Source organism: Sphaerodactylus townsendi, linkage group LG03 (assembly GCF_021028975.2).
Source record: "Sphaerodactylus townsendi isolate TG3544 linkage group LG03, MPM_Stown_v2.3, whole genome shotgun sequence".
Classification (NCBI taxonomy): Eukaryota; Metazoa; Chordata; class Lepidosauria; order Squamata; family Sphaerodactylidae; genus Sphaerodactylus; species Sphaerodactylus townsendi.
The window spans coordinates 130,713,601-130,731,323 of NC_059427.1; the positions used below are offsets into that span (position 1 = coordinate 130,713,601).

Here is a 17,723-nt window from a genome sequence, read left to right on the forward strand (position 1 = left end):
CCCCATGCTGTGGTCTAGATGTGAAGTGTTTCCCACATACCCAAGAACCTACATTTCAATTGGCAACTCCCAATTCACATCTACTTGACAGGACTTGGGGTAGATCTGGGAGCAGTATGTTGCTGTTGAGGCTAGCCTTGACAATTGCCAGTTAGGCCTTGAGGACGCTGAGAAACTTCTGTGTGACCTAACAATTTCCTCAAGAGGCAAATTGGCAGTGGTCATTTACCTGCCTAGAGTGTGTATGTGATAGAAATATAACAAAACCATATAGGAAATGATTATAGGCAGCTGCTTCTTCTTTCCTTTATGTCTTTTCCTCACACTCAACTTACTCCAGATTTTCTTGGCAGTCAGTCCACAGGCATTAAAATCGTTTTGGGCTCAGTTCTTCCACAAATGTGTCTTCCCTGGGCATTTCCATAGTAATGGAGTCAGTTTAATTTCTTCTGCATGGGACTTTAATAATCAGGATAATTAGGAAAGGAGTTGATAATAAAACTGCAAGGATTGTCTTGCCCTTATATAAAGCCGTGGTGCGACCACACTTGGAGTACTGTGTTCAGTTCTGGTCGCCACATCTGAAAAAGGATATCGAAGAGATAGAAAAAGTGCAGAGAAGGGCAACGAGGATGATTGAAGGATTGGAGCACCTTCCTTATGAGGAGAGGCTGCAGCGTTTGGGACTCTTTAGTTTGGAGAGGAGACGTCTGAGGGGGAATATGATTGAAGTCTATAAAATTATGCATGGGGTAGAAAATGTTGGCAGAGAGAAATTTTTCTCTCTTTCTCACAATACTAGAACCAGGGGGCATTCATTGAAAATGCTGGGGGGAAGAATTAGGACTAATAAAAGGAAACACTTCTTCACACAACGTGTGATTGGTGTTTGGAATATGCTGCCACAGGAGGTGGTGATGGCCACTAACCTGGATAGCTTTAAAAAGGGCTTGAACAGATTTATGGAGGAAAAGTCGATCTATGGCTATCAATCTTGATCCTCCTTGATCTCAGATTGCAAATGCCTTAACAGACCAGGTGCTCAGGAGCAGCAGCAGCAGAAGGCCATTGCTTTCACATCCTGCATGTGAGTTCCCAAAGGCACCTGGTGGGCCATTGCGAGAAGCAGAATGCTGGACTAGATGGACTCTGGTCTGATCCAGCAGGCTAGTTCTTATGATTTTCAAGAGTGGTGGGGTTGATGTCAGTGGAGTCTCAGCAACCTCCCTTTCTATTTTTTGCTCATGCTTATATATGTAATAAAATCATAGCTACACTTTTTAAAAAAATGCTAAAATATCAGCATATTAATATACTATTATAATTATATATTAAGCAGTTTGTCGATCCCTTTTTCCTTGTGGAGATATGCCTTTTTACTTGCATCTTTGTGAGGGAACAGCAGACTGACTTTTCCTTTTTTTAACAAGAGCTGGGAATTCAGAGGACCTGCTTAACCTGTCATTGTAACATTGCAATATTGATATTTTAGTCCCTTCTCGAAAAATTAAAAATGAAACCACTTGTCTTCAAGGTGTGTGTGGGAGATGTTTTCATGATGAGGACAGTCTAGTCATTTAAAAGTGGGCCGAAAGTGATAGGAGTGGGTAACATAAAGAAAACTCACAGAAACATTATGCACAAGGAAAAAGGCGACTCAAAATTGGCTTCCAGAAAAGGATTTGATAAAAGTGGCCTCAAAAAAAGCAAAGAAAATAAACCCAAAGTGAAAATTAAAGGTACAAAAATATATGCAGAAATCAGGGGATAAACTGAAGGCAGCAGTATAAGATCAGAACTGTTTTAAAAAATTCATTGAATGAATCTCGATTAAAACCTATTGGGGACAAATAGAATTGTTTTTATGGTTGGATCTAGGACAATCAGTTATATAACGCACTTACAAAGCATAGTAGGTGCTGGACTAGGTGAGCTCTCCCATTGTATATGAAAATCAATAGGGCCAGTGAGTGCTGCAAAGACTGATCATTAGGAGAAGAGATTTTGAAGAAGGAAGAACAGAATGATAAAGAGGTGAACAGTGAGGCTGAAGCTGGCCTGATGGATTTTTTTTTGCAGTCAAGTCACAGCTGATCTATGGAAACCCATGGGGTCCAAGGCAAGAGGCGTTCAGAGGTAGTGTAGCAACCCTGTGTAGCAACCCTGGACTTCTTTCTTGGTCTACCACCCAAGTACTAACCAAGACTGACCCTGCTTAGCTACCAAGATCTGATGAGATTGGATAAGCCATTGTAGTGTAGTAGTTAAGAATAGTGGACTCTAATGTGGAGAACTGGGTGTGATTCCCCACTCCTCCACATGAGCGGTGGACTCTTATCTGGAGAACTAGATTTATTTCCCCACTCCTATGCATGAAGTGTGCTGGGTTGCAGTTCTCTCGCAACTCTCTCAGCCCCACCTACCTCACAAGGTGTCTGTTGAGGGGAGGGGAAAGGAAGGAGTTTGTAAGCCGCTTTGAGACTCCTTACAGTAAAGAAAAGGGGGGTATAAATCCAAACTTTTTTTTTTGGTCTGCTAGCCTGTGCCAACCAGATCAGGGCTTGAATGTACAGGATAGATTAAATGGCAACTACCGTTGGACCCAAATGAACCTTAAAAATCATCATTTCAGAAGGTGGCTGTGTTCCTCTGCATGAGAACATCTAGATTTAAGTCCAGTACCATCTCAGAGACCAACAAGATTTTTGGGGTACCGTAGAGGTGGGATCCAGCAGTTTCTCACAGGTTCCTGAGAGTAGGTTACTAATTATTTGTGTGTGCCGAGAGGGGGTTACTAATTGCTGATTTTCCAACTGATTTTTGCCTTAGTTACGCCCCTCCTCTCAGCAGTAGCGTGCAGAACTTGAAGCAGTATAGCAGGAGGTGCACCTGCGTGCGTGGCAGCCTGCGCCTGCGTGCATTCCCGCCCAAGGACCGGCGCAGCAGCTGCGTCCTTGCCACAGCCCTGCCCAGGAATGTCCCGCCCCAGAATGCCTGGCCACGCCCCCGTCATACCCAGCCCCATTGACGCTACGCCACAGTTTGAATCCCACCACCATGGGAACCTGTTACTAAAATTTTTGGATCCCACCACTGGGGTACTATATATGCTTTAGAGAGTTAAAGCTCTCACTGTCAGATAAAAGTTGGAATGACGATCTGGCACCTTATATTCTAGTCAGAAGATGTGAGAGGTGATGCAATGCTGGCATACAATTTGCATAGTAATTAGCTTGATTAGAACAGAGGGGAAATGCTCAGTGACAGATAATTAGCATTTGTAGTGAGATAATGATCCTAGATCTTTATTCAGCCCCAGGGTGGTTGGGTGGGGAGTACATTGTTCTGAATCTGTGAATGAACTCACATTCAGCAATCTCATGTTGTAACCTTTCCTTGAAACTTCTCTATTTGTGGACTGCCAATCTTAAATCAGTGAAGGAATATTCTGGGAGATTAAAGTGGTCCCTCCCTGGTTTCTGAGTGTTGTGACTTATGATTTATGTCTATTTGTTTTTGTGTGGGGACTGACTGAGAGGAGGGGCGTACAACATGTCCAGTGTAGAGGGAAGGAGGAATTGCTGACATTTGATGCCATATATAATCTTAGGAGATGAATAAGTGAATGAACCTGAGATGGTATGGCTAGTGTTGTTAGGTGGGGGTGACTGTGTTGCCAGAATGACTATGGGGACAGAGTTGGCATCTTGATTTGTTAGAAACCCTGGTCTCAGAATTTGAGTCCATGACTTAGGAAGGAAATAGTTATGAGTGAGAAGTTGTTAAATGTTAGGAGGCTGTCTTTGGATAAGAAAAGATTTGCCTCCCAAAGCCTGTGAGCAGTGGCGTAGCTACCACGGGAAAGGGGAAGGACAAATGCCCTGCACGGGCCCTCATTTGGGCACGTGGGGGCGGGAAATCGCCCCTACACCCCTCTCCCTTATCTCCTCAGCCCTGCCTCACCAGGCCCGGCACAGGCTGCAGCCGGGCACCCCTCAGCCCCACCCCACCAGGCTGCCTGGGACTGCTACTGGCTCAGGTAAGTGGGGTGGGGGGCCATTTTGCCCCAGGCACCATTTCCCCCGCTATGCCTCTGCCTGTGAGAGAGGAACATAATTTGCCAGTATAGGTTGCAGGCCATTAATGATGTGCTGAACTGGTTTGAACTGACAGCTGTATGTGACCTCCAGTGGTGTTCTGTTATTGTTTTGTTTTGGCTTATCTTGAAACAGGTTATCCCTTAGGATCATTCTGGCTTTGCTGATCTGTTTACTTGCTATATCAGGTGGGTATTGTAATTCCAAAAATGTCTGTTTATTTATTTATTTATTTATTTATACTTTCAGCTTTTATACCGCCCTGTCCCCGAGGGGCTCTGTTGTAGAGCCTGGAGGTAAAAATCTCTGTCTAAGGGATCAGAACAGATGTCACTGTAGCATAGAGCTTTGCTATAGTATAGACGATGGATTATTTGGTGTGTTTAGGGTGGTGACTGGAGGAATGTAGACATGTTTCTTGATCATTAGGTTTCCAGTATAAGGTGATTTTTATTCTTCCATTATGTGTTTATATACTGGGATCTAGAAGTTGTACTTCTTGTATGAACTGGTTCATGGTCAAGTTGTTGGTGGGGTGGAAGTTGTTGAAGGCCTGGTGAAATTTCTCCAGTGTCCAAATGGATGAAAACATACCATAATCAATAAATCTCAGGTACAAAAGGAGTTTTAACAGATGGGAACTAAGGAAGTGCTGCTCTAAGTCAGCCATGAAAATAATGGCATATTGGCATATGCATCCTTAGACCATGCTGTGACATTGGAGCACCTTTAGACCATGCTGTGCCATTGATCTGAAGGAGTCGATCATAACCAAATCTGAAGTAGTTGTGGGTGAGGACAAACTGGCAGAGGAAAAACTAAAACTTGATAGTGAGGTCAGTCATGGCGTTGTCAGAGATGGTGTTCCAAGTAGTTTGTGAGGAATGTTGGTTTATAATGACTCAGTGCCCATGGTGGCCAAAATGGTGTTTCCTGGAAGACTGTTAACAGATAATATTTTCTCAGAAAGTCTGCAATGTAGCTCATGTAACCAGGACCACTGATATCATAGGGTCTATGAATATAGTCTGTGTATTCAGGTACCCCTGCAGTGATAGTGCCTAGGCCTGAGTCATTAAAATATACTGGGGTTGTTGAGCAGATGATAGAAAATGTCTGGTCTGGTTCTGTTTATGTATGCATTGGGCAAAAAAACAGATTATTTCCCAGCATATTGCATTAATTGTGAAAGCTAACCGATGTCATAATCCCTCCCTGGGTCTATGTGTGTACATACATGTAGTGTGGTCTTCTTTGGTGTCACCACCCCAAGCTCAAATCCAGCCTCCAACATTACCAGTGACTTGGGGACAGTGGTGGGATCCAAACATTTTAGTAACAGATTCCCATGGTGGTGGGATTCAAACAGTGGTGTAGCGCCAATGGGGATGGGCGGGGCACGATGGGGATGTGGCCGGGCATTCTGGGGGTAGGGCATTGCTGGGTGGGGCTGTGACAAGGATGCAGCCGCTGTGCCGGTCCTTGGGTGGAAAACGAATGCACGCAGATGCAGGCTGCCACGCACGCCGGTGCACCTCCTGCTAGACTGCTTCAAGTTCAAGTCTGCTCTTTTAAGCAGAAAAACTTTATTGTCACATATTATTAAACTAGAGCACAAGACAAGGGAAAATAACTATCACATCTCCTGGTTACACAAGAACAGGAACATTATATCACTAAGCTAAACAACAATACAGATGTTTTACCTCCACATCTCTCCCTGGATTTCCATGGAACAAATGCGAATTCTGATTTCCAACCTGCTGCATGCAGGGGAGTCTAACTGCTAGCATATGAACAGCATGAACTGTTAAGATGTCAACCCTTTAACCCTTCCTGCCTTAGCTGGCAGGAAACCAATTATGTAATCCAGATTTAGGGAGTTCGGTCCCACATGGATGGTGAACCTCTGTCTCTGTCATCCAAGGGCTCATGTTCCACACACCTCAATACCCAAATGTTTTTACAACAGCCATCCATCTTTCCCTCTGTGGTAAGTAGAACAAATAGTTATCTCTATGCAGAAAATGCATCTCTGCTCTCTAACTTCTTGAGGCATTTTAAGGCTCTCTTCCCTAGGGAAGCAAGGGGTTATTGATGTGTGACCAGATGCAGTAAAGTGGATGTGACTGCTCATCACATCGAAAGTACCATGCAGTGCAGATAGGCCACTTCCAGAGTTTGGTGCACATTCTGAAGCACATGATCTAGTTTGTGTCTCACTCATGATCCAGTGAAGGATACAAGTTTAGAAGGTTGCTTATACTTGCAGTTCTCCTGAGGTGAATCAACATGAGAGGCAGTATGATCCCTGTGGTACCCCAACACCCAGTGGTGGGATCCGAACATTTTAGTAACAGGTTCCCATGGTGGTGGGATTCACGCTGTGGCGTAGCGCCAATGGGGCTGGGCGGGGCACAACTGGGGCGTGTTCGGGCATTCCTGGCCGGGGCTGAGGCAAGGACGCAGCCGCTGCGCCGGTCCTTGGGCGGGAAACGAATGCACGCAGGCGCAGGCTGCCACACACACCAGTGCACCTCCTGCTAGACTGCTTCAAGTTTTGCACGCTACTGCTGAGAGGAGGGGCGTAACTAAGGCAAAATCACATGGCAAAATCACCAATTAGTAACCCCCTCTCGGCACACACAAATAATTAGTAACTTACTCTCGGGAACCTGTGAGAACCTGCTGGATCCCACCTCTGCCAACACCCTTTTCCCAGTGTGGATGCAGGTTTTCCTGCCTTTATTGAGACTGAGCTGCCTTTCAGGCAGCATATGAGGGGTTTTTTAGCTTATCTGCTCAGCTGAAGGATTTCCAGAAAGGTGAAGAGAGCCTTTTTTATTTAAAACAAATCCACCTTTTTCAAGGCACTAGAGAACTGAGGCAAGTTCAACACACAAAGCAAAGATTTATTGAACTCAAAGATGGAATTAGGAGATATTTTGATAGATGGGAATCAGACAGAAGTAAACTATATTCAATCTTTGGTATCTGTCACAGGCACAGGATTTTATCAAGCTTTCTAGGTTTCTCAGTTTGTTAGATGTTATATTCCTTATGAAGGTGCAGTTTGTCATGAGTTAATCTTAGATGTTGCTGACATGGATTCAGAAAGATTCTGGGTTCTAACAGAAAGGTTTGTCTCCAGCTGTGAGTGTGGAGGAAGGAGCAAGATGAATGCATGAACATAGCAGCAAGCAATGCTCATTGGCTGTGATGCCTGAATGCAAATTTTAACTTATAGGGTTGCCAAGAGACCTGGAGAAAAATGTCCCATCCCTTTAGTAGAACTTGGATATGTGGAAGTGGGCAGCTGAAGCTTTTTACTGGCATGGAGGTACATAGCATCAACTGGGCCATGACCTTAATAAGCTCTGTTAAAGGAAATGGCGTCCTTCCTCGCCCCCTCCCAAGGCAGCTGGCAACCGTACTTAACTGAGGTAAAGTTTTCTGCACATTTTCTTGCACAGGCAATAAAAGCTGTAAAATGATAAAAGATGCATGTTGACTTGTTTAGCATGCAAACATATATGCTGCTTCACTGCATTGCCTTCTCCTTGACATCTGGAAGAAAACAGATCTGAATCCATATTAAATAGCCATGGCAGAATTTTGTTGAAATTAATGAGGTAGGTATGGCTGGTGATAGATGGATTACCATCTGCATTTAACTCTTCCTTAGTTTTTGCCTTTTAAAAAAATATTTGGGACTATGAGTGGAAGTATTACAGAAGAGCAACTGTGTTAGAGGAAACATTACCCTCCTGTGTAAAGTCACAATCCTGAACTACACTTATGTTCTTATGAGCTGTGCTCTTAAACAATGGAAGGTTTTTTTTCCTGTTACTGCCTTTTATATCTGGAACTGGCAGCCAGAACACTTGCATGATGTTATTATTCACTTCCTTCAAATCTCTCAAAACCAAATCTTTACATCTCGAAGCAGCTTTTACCACACTTCTTTCATCCTCCTACCCCTTTAGAACTGAGCCTAATTACATGTAAGTAAACTGAAATCATATTTTCCAACTGTTAACCTTACCGCCATCATCTTCCCTTCCCAAACTGTTGAATTTTAGATTGTAAACACACTAGCCTGACCTTGTCAGATCAGAATCAATGTTGGCCCTGGCTAATACTTGGATGGAAGACTACCAAGAAAGTCCAGGGTTGCTACATGAACGCAGGCAAATGGCAAACCACCTCTGTGAGTCTCTTGCCTCGAGAAATTGTTGGTATCACCTGAGTCAACTGTGACTTGACAGCACTTTCCACCACCAAACTTCTCAGAGAGGGATTTGTTTTTTCCTTTACTTTGTAAATGCCCTGCCACATTGATAGTAATGTTTTTCCCTATCGTAACCTTTGTTGATATAGAAAGGCAGGAGAGTTATATGTTTGTTCACAGCTATCACAATCTTACCTATTCTTCTTTGGCCTATAAGAAGATAAGAAAAAAGCCTGTTGGATCAGACCAGAGTCTATCTAGTCCAGCACTCTGCTACTCGCAGTGGCCCACCAGGTGCCTTTGGGAGCTCACATGCAGGATGTGAAAGCAATGGCCTTCTGCTGCTGCTGCTCCTGAGCACCTCGTCTGCTAAGGCATTTGCAATCTCAGATCAAGGAGGATCAAGACTGGTAGCCTTAGATCGACTTCTTCATAAATCTGTCCAATCCCCTTTTAAGGCTATCCAGGTCAGTGGCCATCCTGTAGCAGCATATTCCAAACACTAATCATGCGTTGCGTGAAGAAATGTTTCCTTTTATTAGTTCTAATTCTCCCCCCCAGCATTTTCAATGTATGCCTTCTAGTTTTAATACTGTGTGAGAGAAAAATTTCTCTCTGTCAACATTTTCTACCCCATGCATAATTTTATAGACTTCAATCATATCCCCCACATCTGTCTCCTACTGTCACTCCCCCAGTTCAACGTTGAAAGGAACAGTGATGAGATGAACAAAGGTGGGAAACCTGAATTCAAACACTTGCATAGTCCTCAAGTTCATTGGGTTGTATTAGACCACTCTTCTTCAACCTGACTTATCCCTTTGTGTGATTGTGGGGAATCAGTATTTCCCTTAGAGAAAGGGGCAATAAACAAACGTGATGATAGAAGAGTTGAAATGAATTTGCTTTCCAAATTATCCTCTGAACTCTTGATGAATTTTTATGTCAAACTTTCTACGGATTTCTGAATAGTTGAATATTTGTGAATATTCTGTAAAATATGTTCAGTATCCAATCATATTTGATATTTACATTTGTTAGCATTTGATTGTTGGCACATAATATCATTTAGTATTTGACAGTACTATCATTATCACATATTATTACTGCTTTTCAAACTTTCAGCCCTCAGAGAACACTATTAATTTGGACATGGCTTATTTTCTGTGTTTTGTACAGTGCCTGATCATTTAGGTAGTCTAATTATAATTATTAGCCTGAGTTAATTATTGCCTTGCACATAACAATATCCTTCATTATAAAACTCCACTGTTGTGCCGCTGCAAACTTGGTCTCTAAAGGCTGGTATTAGTCTATTCTATGCGACAAAAGAGGGTAATGTGTCTTAATAAATAAAGATGTCTCTTCAGTGGGCTTTAAGAAATGATTTTGTTCCAGCACCCATCAGGATTTAGAAACTTCCCACCTAACTGTTGGGAAGGAGAAATCTGTGTGTGATTGAAAACACAGTTTTTAAAGGTTGAAAGGGACAGAGAAAGAAGCAGACAGTTACAGCTAGAGTTGACTGAAGCACCTTGAAGGTTAAGGGTCTCTCTCTGAGAATCTGATGGGGGGGGGGGGTAGCAATTACTGCCCATGCCTCTCCTTGTGTTCTACCTCTATTTTTTTGTAAATCATGAAAATATTCCAAAATATCGTGCTCTTTCTTGCAAAGGAAATCCATCAGAGTGAGAGCTATTACTGCTTCTTTCTGCTCAGAAATGAGAGGTGTATGAAACTGTACTTTGGGCTTATTAATATTAAATGCTATGAAACATACTTTTAGTTCTGTATTGCTTGTAGACATTTAGGACTTGTACAATCCAAACATCCTCCAGATTCTGAAGGCTAACTGGATGCACAGGCTTTTAAAGAGTTAGATCTGTGTTTCCCAGCTCAGATTCCCTACAGCCATTCAGCTGCAGAGAATTGCTGTTAAAACAATAAAGGGGAAGGCTTGGAATTAAGGACCCTTCCCCACCAGCCACTTTCCCATGCCAAAACCCCATGGGGCTGGTTATTTCTCTGTTTTTTTGCTGCTCCTTAAGCACAGGTGCTCAATATGGAGCAGTGAAAACTGGGAAATGTTGACCCAAGAGCTAGTTTGGCATTGAAAAATGTGTGTGGGGGGGTGTCTTTCCCTGTGGCAGCTTCTGTGCCCAAATGTCCCCCTTTTATTTTTGGACAGATGTTCTGCACAGCTGTGGCATGGTTGCAGGAAAACCTGCATCCAGCTCTTTAAACACCTACATGACTAGTTTGGACCTGAAACGTCAGTTTTGATAAACATATCATCATTAGGAGCTTCATAAATATATTCAGTTTCTCCAACTATCAGTGTTCAGCTAGGAAGGCATTCTCAGTCCCCTCGGGCAAAAGCAAACATTACTCCCTGAACAAACTGAGAAGCAATTCCCTTACGAACTAGAAGCAAAGACCATTTCCCTTTATCAACACTATTAGTGTTTCGGATAGACTGGTTACCGCTGCTGAATCATACTCCTCTTTCATTTTGCATCTCAGGCAGAGTTGAATGTGGAGGTGTAGACTGAGAAGGCTATTTTCTGAAGAGGCATGCTTTGATATTGCTCAAGGAGTGACATAATTATAGTGGCTTGGACCCTAGTTATTAAAAGATTGTGAAATAACTACACTGAATATGCCCTTGACTAGGGATTTCAATTATTTCAGTACAGTCCCAGTTTCCACCTCTAAGGAGAAATCACAGCCCCAGAGAAACAGATTTCAGTACTGTTGCTATAGTATGCCCAATTCATGCAAAAGCATCTTTGCCAATAAAAGTTACCAGTATTTGATTTGATTTGATCATGCAAAACCATGTAGTATGTTGTACACAGAACAATTGTTTAACCCTGATTAGGTTATGAAGGCTCGTTTATTACTGTATTTTGCATTCTGCTTTTTTCCATAATGGAATCCAATATGGTCATCAAAGATTTCCAAATAGATCTCCCATCCAAGCCCTGACTGGACCCAGGCTCACTCAACTTTAGCCAAGATTGTTATATCATATTCCTTCCAATCCTATCTTGGAACCCACAAGGCTGTGGCTGGATGAAAGATCACCTGTTCAATATACAGCTGCTCAATTTGTCCATCTCCATTTGATAGTGAGTATTCTCCAGGATTACATTATCAGCTTCCAGCATGGCCAATTGGCCATGCTGGAAGGGGCTGATGGGAAATGTAGTCCATAACATCTGGAGTGCCAAAGGTTCGCCACCACTGACCTATACTGATGTGAGGAAGGCTACCATGATCAGCACAGCACTGAAGTCTTAGAGTTTCCTAGGGTACAGGGGCATAGCTGGGGAAAATGGAGCCCAGGGCAAAACCTGAGTTTTGCACACACACCCCCACCAATATGGGCAGCGTCCCTCCCCCACCACAACCAAACAACATTTTTTGCACCAGGTCATCTCAAAGTCACCATCACATTATAGAACATGCCCCAACACACAAATCTGAACACACCCAGGGCTCCCTAGTTTAAACAACATTGAAAGTGATGCTGTTTCAGGGTAGATTCCCCACCTGCCCCCCAAACAGCATCATTTTCAATGTTGGTTATTGTGGGTTTTCAGGGCTGCGTGGCTGTGGTCTGGTAGATCTTGTTCCTAATGTTTCACCTGCATATATGGTATGATGAGTGTTATGGAATCAAATAATGGGGAAGTGGGTTTTTGATGTCTTCCATCTTGACCCAGTAATACCTGAATTGTGCCTTAGATGTAGCAGCAAAACAATGCTTGAAAATCAGGCAGCCCCATCCAGCTTCCTGGTGGTGTGGGGTGGCTACAAGCATGTAAAAACAGCTGGAAAATCCCCTTTGAGATTAATGGACTTAAGCCACTAAAAAGTGGGGATAAATCCAAAGCCCCAGCCACCAGTGCAACAGGGGCAATGGCTGGGAGGAAGCTGACTAGTGTCGGCTCGTCCCCTGGACTGCTGCTGCTATGCTGGCGGGGCGGGGCGAGATGCTGGCGCAGGGTTCAGCTGCATCCCACTGCCAGGGAAGGCTGTGGTGGCTACATGCAGGCAGATTCACCCCTCAGCCAGGGCAAGTGCCCTGGCAAGTGCCTGAGGGAGGGCAAATCTGCTGGTGTGATCCCTCACAACTCCCAACAGTGGATTTGGCCAGCTGGTTGTTGTGGGTTTTCTGGGCTGTGTGGTCGTGGTCTTGACACAGTGTATAACAGACTTCTCTCTGTGATACACCTCTGAAGATGCCAGTCACAGATGCAGGCAAAATGTTAGGAACAAGATCCACCAGACCATGGCCACACAGCCCGGAAAACCCGCAACAACCAGTTGAATCTGGCAGTGAAAGCCTTTGACAATACAAAAGCCAGCTGGTTTGTAACACCTGGTTTGCAAGTATGCCAACCAAGAGGTATGACCAACATCTTGTTGGTCATACCTCTTGTGCAAGTATGCCAACTGTGTCTTTAAAAACTCCTTGCGTAATTAATCTATTGGGACCTTTCTACGTATTCAAAATAGTGTCTTAATTATTTCATTGAGATAAAGTCCAGAGACCCAAGAAGCATATTTGTTGTGTAGCAACTGCTGCTTATCATTAATCAAGACTTTCACTGTAAACCTCCTTTTTTTGTTCTTCAAGCACAGCATTCACATGGCTGTCCTGTAGAGGTGGCCCTTGGATAATATCATGTGCACCTACTGGATTTTGCCTCTACATTCCTGTTGCCAGCCAGGTTCTTATCCCTCTTCCACCTACTCATATCAATTTATATTCCTACTGATACAAAATAGGGTTTTTTCTCCTTTCGAGGCTACATCCACCCATCCTATGAAAACAAGAGGTCTTCCCCATCACAGCATGTCATTCTTCCAGCCACTCTGGCCATGAAATTCTATGGAAGAATGGGAATTTTGCTGGATTTGGCTAGTAGTGGGAAAATGTGAGCTGCCAATAGCTTTATCTACAGAAGACTTCATTTGAAGTGACATTTCTCTTTTAGTATATTCTGCAACACCTTTTGCCTCCACAAATCCACAAGGCCCCAATTATACTTCAAAGATCCCCAAATTTGAAACAGTTAATTTATACTACTGCTTACTGGTATTCACTTCCTTAGGAATGCCTTCACAAACCACTGTCATTTTCCCATAGAGGTAGTAAATGAATGGTTAAAAACAACTAGATCTAATAATTCTAGGAGCAGACTTACCTGTGTGACACCTTTGTCCTTGTACAATAAGACTTTAACCTTCTCCAGACTCCAGTGGTCTGCTGATATTCAGAAGTGACCAATGTCCAGGATAGTCCATTTGGTCTCTGTAGTCTTGTTAATTATTTACAGCAAAAAGGCTGACGTTACTCTAAAATCATTTATACTGTAACACTACGACTGTGAGAATGTGTACCTTGCTTGACAGAGGAATCCTTCATTTGTGTTTTCTGTATGATGAATGCATCCAGATCTTAGTGATGGTGCTGAAATGGCAAATGGCATTAATTATGTCCTATTACACAGACTGATATACACTTCTCATCCAGCGGTCTAGCTGTAATGTAGCTTGCTAAGCTCCACCTAAACACAGCAAAAGACTGCCCTCCGTCAACACAAAGTCCCTGTTTACTCTAGACTTGCAGATATTGAAAAATGTAATTTCAGAGCTGTAAAAAGGTCCTTCAAGCTATGATGCTTGACTTATTGACTTTTTTGGGGGAAGGCAGTTTGGCTGTTGTGGAAGTCAGGATGCCTTGTTCTACAGAACATAGTGCCCTTTACTTCTGCCATAATATGTCTAAACATAAACTTGTTAAAAAGAGCTGTGCTGGATCAGATCAAAAGATTATGTAGCCTGGCATCCTGACTTCCACCATAGCCAAACTGCCTTCCCCCCAAAAGTCAGTAACCCAGACAGTTCCCTCCCCTGACTGGTATTCAGTGATACTGCTTATGAACTTGGAGGTCCAATCTAACTGTCACAGTTTATAGCTGTTGATAAACCTATCATCTTTGAATTTGTCAAGCACCACTTTAAGCCATCTAAGTTAATGGGCATTACCACATCCTGAGACAGCAAATTCTATGATTTATGATTATGGAAGAAGTACTTTCTTTTGTTGGTCCTAAATTTACTGCCAATCAATTCATTGCAGGCCCCCAAGTGCTAGTATTATAGGGGGGGACGAAAAAGTTCTCTCTATCCATTTTCTCCTCACTACACATATTTTTATAAATATCTATCATGTGACCTCCCCTCTTAGGTAGCTTTTTCCCTGAATAGACAATTTGGAATGAAACCTAGGTTGTTAACTCTTATGGTAGTAGAGCAAGAAGGGGTGCTAAAACTGTCTGAACCAATACATCTTCCATGGAGTATCTTATGCCTGTTGTCTCTTTTTTGTAAACAGGTTAACTTATATTGTTTCTGTTGTTCCACCTGCAGAACCAGTTACTCCATTGCTAATAAAGCTGCGCTATTCAGTGCAGTCTTCAGAGCAATTGGGATTATTGCCCTGGGAAATGAATAAAATCCCTTATTAGGGTAGAGCTGTGGTTCCCAACCTGGGGTATGCGTACCATCAGGAATACATACCAGAGTGTTTTCGGGTACATGAAAAAATTATGTAATTGGCTTTCTAACGTGGGAGTACAATTTTAGGGAAATGGGCTTCCAAGGAGTATGCGAATGAAAAAGGGTTGGGAACCACTGGTGTACAGGTAAGGCAAGGGAGAAGCATAATGCAAATTTCATTGATTTAGTAGGATCATCTGTCTCCTCTCGGAAGACACTGAAAGGACTGGAAGTGTGCCGCATCTCACAGGTTTTAGATGTGCAAAGCGCTATTTTAGCATGCTGTCTGCTCTAGTGAGGATATGCTGCTGCACCCTTAGAGAATACAGTACCATCCTTCATCAAGTTTACATTACCGTTGACTTGTATACATGCCTCTTATCTGCTCCTTGCAGGTAGCCTTATTTCTGTGCTGCTCAAAACATATCACTGTTGGATTTTACCTTTAGAAGGTGCAATTCCAGCCACAAAAGCAATAGAAGATATCCAGTTCACACATAATGGAGGGATATGCTATATCTGAGCTGATGTTTGTCCTTTTAAAGAAGTAGGTAATGAATGGGAGAATTAACAAGCCCCGTCACTCCACTTTGTACAGAGAGGTGAAAGGCAATGGATAGAACTAATGTTTCTGAACTTCCAGCCCTTGCCTACGGTAATTTAAAATGTGGGTCTTGTTAAAAACAAATTGCTAAGCAAGGGTATTAGGATCACAACATGGTGCATGGTGAGAGATGTCATGACCTGTGACATCATGAGCACCTTTTAATTGGATCTCTTCTTGTGCTTTAACAAGAGAATGACCCAGCAATTCAGCAAGTGGACAGAATGCCCTGTCACTTGTCACCACACATTGTCACCAGACAATGGAAAACTTTCATCTGCTCAGTTTATGATAGTTAGGTTTTCAACTCACAGGGAAAGAGCAATATTTCTTCTGCTGATATGTGTTCTGGTTTGAGTATTAGGAAAATGTGATCTCCTCCAAACAACAGGATTCACTTGAACTCTACAATGCAACAAATAACCTCAGGTATGCATTTTTTGTAGTCATCCAGCAAGACCTGTAACACACAATGCCCTTAATGGGATTTCTATGTCCTACTTTTATCCCCACCCACAAATAACTGTATTTTCCAGGTGCAAGGGAGCAATACTATTTAATTATGTGATTATCCAGAGTAGGGAAGAGAGAAGTATAACTTTGCATACTCATTTTCTTAATGGGCCATGACTCTGAATCACCACTAGACTCCCTTGGACACAAATAGAATCAATCTTCTTCCCAGAGCCTATAAAGCCAAAAATTACTTGATCGTTTAATTGCAACTTAGAAGGTATTTCCTATTAGAGGTCTGTAATATACATTACCACAGCTTACATTAATGCAAATAGTCCAGACAGGCTACAAAGTGTTATTCACAGGGCAAATGAGCTCAGAATTCAGCATTCTATTGGGTAATAAAATGTCACCCCTGTCAAAATTGGCTGAGACAGAAAATATTCAGTATTCACAAGCCTTTATTGGCATAAAATAAACATACAAAATCAGCATACAAAATTTGCCCATTATTGCTCACAATTATAGACACTGGTACTAAAATGCTAAATACTAAAATATATACATGGTCCTTCTGTAACTATAGGACATTCCTTCAGCTAAGTTAACTCACTTAAACGTCATCGGATACTGACAGAAGCTTGAAAAATTACTGCTGGCTATATTTGGTCATAATACATAGACATTGGTTGGTATTCATCTAGACTTACGTCTAGAGACAGAAAATAAACAAGGCGCTAAGGCAATGCTATGTAGCACAAAGTATCTTTGACAAGAGCTATTCTTAGGGATTGTTAAGTAAGGTTGCCAGCTGATCATGAAAGAAACTATTCTGTTTTATCGATTTTAATAGGTTGATGTTTCAAAATCCACAGGTATAGCTTTTGATTGCATAGGCATAGTCATTACCACCTGCTGATGTCTGCACATCAATATGGTACTAAACGTACGGCAGTAAAAGAGCACTAAAAAGTTGGCAAACTCTATAAATGGAGCACTCTACTGATTTCAATGTGTCATAGCCTGCAACTCATGGAAGGGGTTTTGTCTAAAATATTGTAAATTCTGGTTTTATTCGTAATGATCCCAAGCCATTTTCTTTTTCGGGTACAGCACAGTATGGTGACAGAGACAGCACAGCCAAATCACAGTGAGAGAACAAAGGTCAGATTTAAAGCTGCTCATTACTTTATATTGAATACTGAACCTGGCCTCTGTATGGATCAATCGATAGATCTCAAAGATGCCAGACACTTCAATTGTAACTCCCCATTACCTCAGTCACTGTCACTGTATTATACTGCATTTGGCTTTAATGTGGAATCTTTCCAGTCCATGCTATTGAATCGAGCAGCTTCACACTCATTCGGCAGCAGTAAGGTTTAGCAATATACACACTGTTTCCAGGCAGTGGCTGTTACTATTGTTTGACTCAAGGACACAGGATAGACAAGCTAAGTGCTTTCCCGTTTGATTGTGCCTTTCCATGTTTCACCCTGAATCTTCCAGAGAGCCCTCCTAATAGTTTCTTGTTCAGCTTCACACGTGTCTCTGATAGTATCTGTTCCACCACCTGATGCCCAGTGCTCATCAATATCCATTCAGCTTGTAGCCTTGGGTCCATTCATTTCCATATGCCTCTTTGCCAAATAGATCTATCAACTTGGGCAGTGGTGTTTGTGGAGAGATAGCCTGTTCACATGCCATTAACTTCACCCTTATTTGCAGGTTTTGGTAGCGGGGACTTTTCCTGAAGTGAAGC

The 17,723-nt window shown here is 42.5% G+C and overlaps 1 protein-coding gene across 1 annotated transcript in view; it reads right to left on the bottom strand.

The window, feature by feature from the left end:
- SSTR2 (somatostatin receptor 2) overlaps positions 1-13,597 on the bottom strand; it is a 34,897-nt gene extending 21,300 nt beyond the window's left edge. The window contains exon 1 of the mRNA XM_048490410.1: positions 13,545-13,597. The gene's annotated coding sequence lies outside the window, so the exon portion shown is untranslated. The remainder of the gene's footprint in view (positions 1-13,544) is intronic.
- Between the last annotated feature and the right edge of the window lie 4,126 nt (positions 13,598-17,723).